The 1608-nt window shown below is 37.1% G+C and overlaps 1 protein-coding gene across 1 annotated transcript in view; it reads left to right on the top strand.

Annotated features, from left to right (window-relative positions):
- HPGDS (hematopoietic prostaglandin D synthase) overlaps nucleotides 1-1608 on the top strand; it is a 30176-nt gene that overhangs the window by 9788 nt on the left and 18780 nt on the right. The gene's annotated exons all lie outside the window — the stretch shown is intronic.

Here is a 1608-nt window from a genome sequence, read left to right as displayed (position 1 = left end):
GGGTGTTCATGATGAAGCTCTGCAAACACCCCTAAAGGGAAGCGGTCACTGTGGGTTTTGCATGTAAAAGGTTTTATCCTCTCCAAAGGCACTGCATCAGTCATATTCGCTTGCCTCTAAAAAAAAAACAAAAACAAAAACAAAAAACAGGAAAGTAAGGATCAAGTGGGGTTTTTTCTCCTTTAACTCCCAAATCACTAAGTCATATCTAATTCAGATAGCACATGCTCTTCTAAAAATGCCATTCCTTGCTCTTAAACAACCACACAAAATCAGAAACAGGGGGAAAATAAAGCTACAATCTCCTCCATTCTTTGTACGTTAACTTTCTAGACATGTCATCCAAACTCATCCTGCATAAATAAATAGTAAAGTATAATAATAGACAATATTATTATACAAGCACAATAAAACACAAGTAGTAATAAATCTGGGCACAAAATTTGTAAATAGAATAGCTATAATTATATATGTATACTATTATGATATAATAGCTAAAACAGAAATGTTTTGCCAGATATCTAAAACATGCTTGAAATACTTGGAATTGTCAAAGTTTCTCTCTTTAGAGAGAGAAAGAGTTACACCTGTAGTCTGCAAGTTGTGTTTGCCAAGCAGCAAACATATTTTCTGGTAATTAATACATCTAGAAAACGAATCACATCCTGATTTAACCCAATTTGCCTGCAGCTTCCCTCTTTTATACAGTGCAAAGGAACACACTTGCCTGACTAAAGAAAATAAATTTAAAAAAATAGTGGTATCTTTTTTTTTGAAGCACTTGGAGATATCTCCATTGGTAACCGGGTAACCTTAGCAATAAATTAAGCAGCCTCCAATGTGCTCATTTGCTGTGAATTTTTTTTGGCCTTCACTACTCTGAGGACAGAAAGAAGATGGTTTTGCCTTTTGAGGAAAAAGTGGCAAAGGCATTTTGCTCTTTTCAGCATGAGTTAAGGGCAAGCTTTCCCAGTCTCTGAAGAAAGAGCAGCTCCCTCTAAGTGAAAGCTGATGATACATCTGCCCTCAAGCAAAGGTTTTCAAAGACAAGATGACTAAATAGGGGGTTGTTTCTCTTGCAAGGTTATGGAGCAGCACTCCTCAGTAAAAACATTCCCTTTCCTTCCCAGCACAGATGATCTGTGTTGCATGTGTTATTACTAACACTCTGAATCTGATGGAAATGAAAGAATTGTAAATGACCTGCAAGGTCTGCTTTAAGGCCAAAGCAAGGCTTTTGCTTTGGGTGAGGAGGTGGATAGTGGTTTTAGTTTCCTTTGGCCAGTACATTTAAATATCAGCTGAGCTCACAGATCTCTCTTACTAAGGTGGCATGTGTGCAGAGGTTAAAAATTTACTTTTGGCTTCAAGCAGCCTTAGCTGTTCACCTGTCCTGCACCATCCTTGTTGTACAAACTCATAAGTATTTTCTTTTATTGCCTATTACACCAACAGACAAATGAAGCCTTCCTGTTATATGATACCTAACTAGAACTGAAGGGCGAGGGGGGGGAACAAAAATCACAAAAAACCCAAAGTAATTTCAAGTTTTCTATTGGTTTCTGAACAAGAAACTGAGAATTCTGTTATGATTTTCTCAAAACAACA

Source organism: Falco biarmicus, chromosome 1 (assembly GCF_023638135.1).
Source record: "Falco biarmicus isolate bFalBia1 chromosome 1, bFalBia1.pri, whole genome shotgun sequence".
NCBI lineage: Eukaryota > Metazoa > Chordata > Aves > Falconiformes > Falconidae > Falco > Falco biarmicus.
This window is presented reverse-complemented; position numbering and strand designations above follow the sequence as displayed.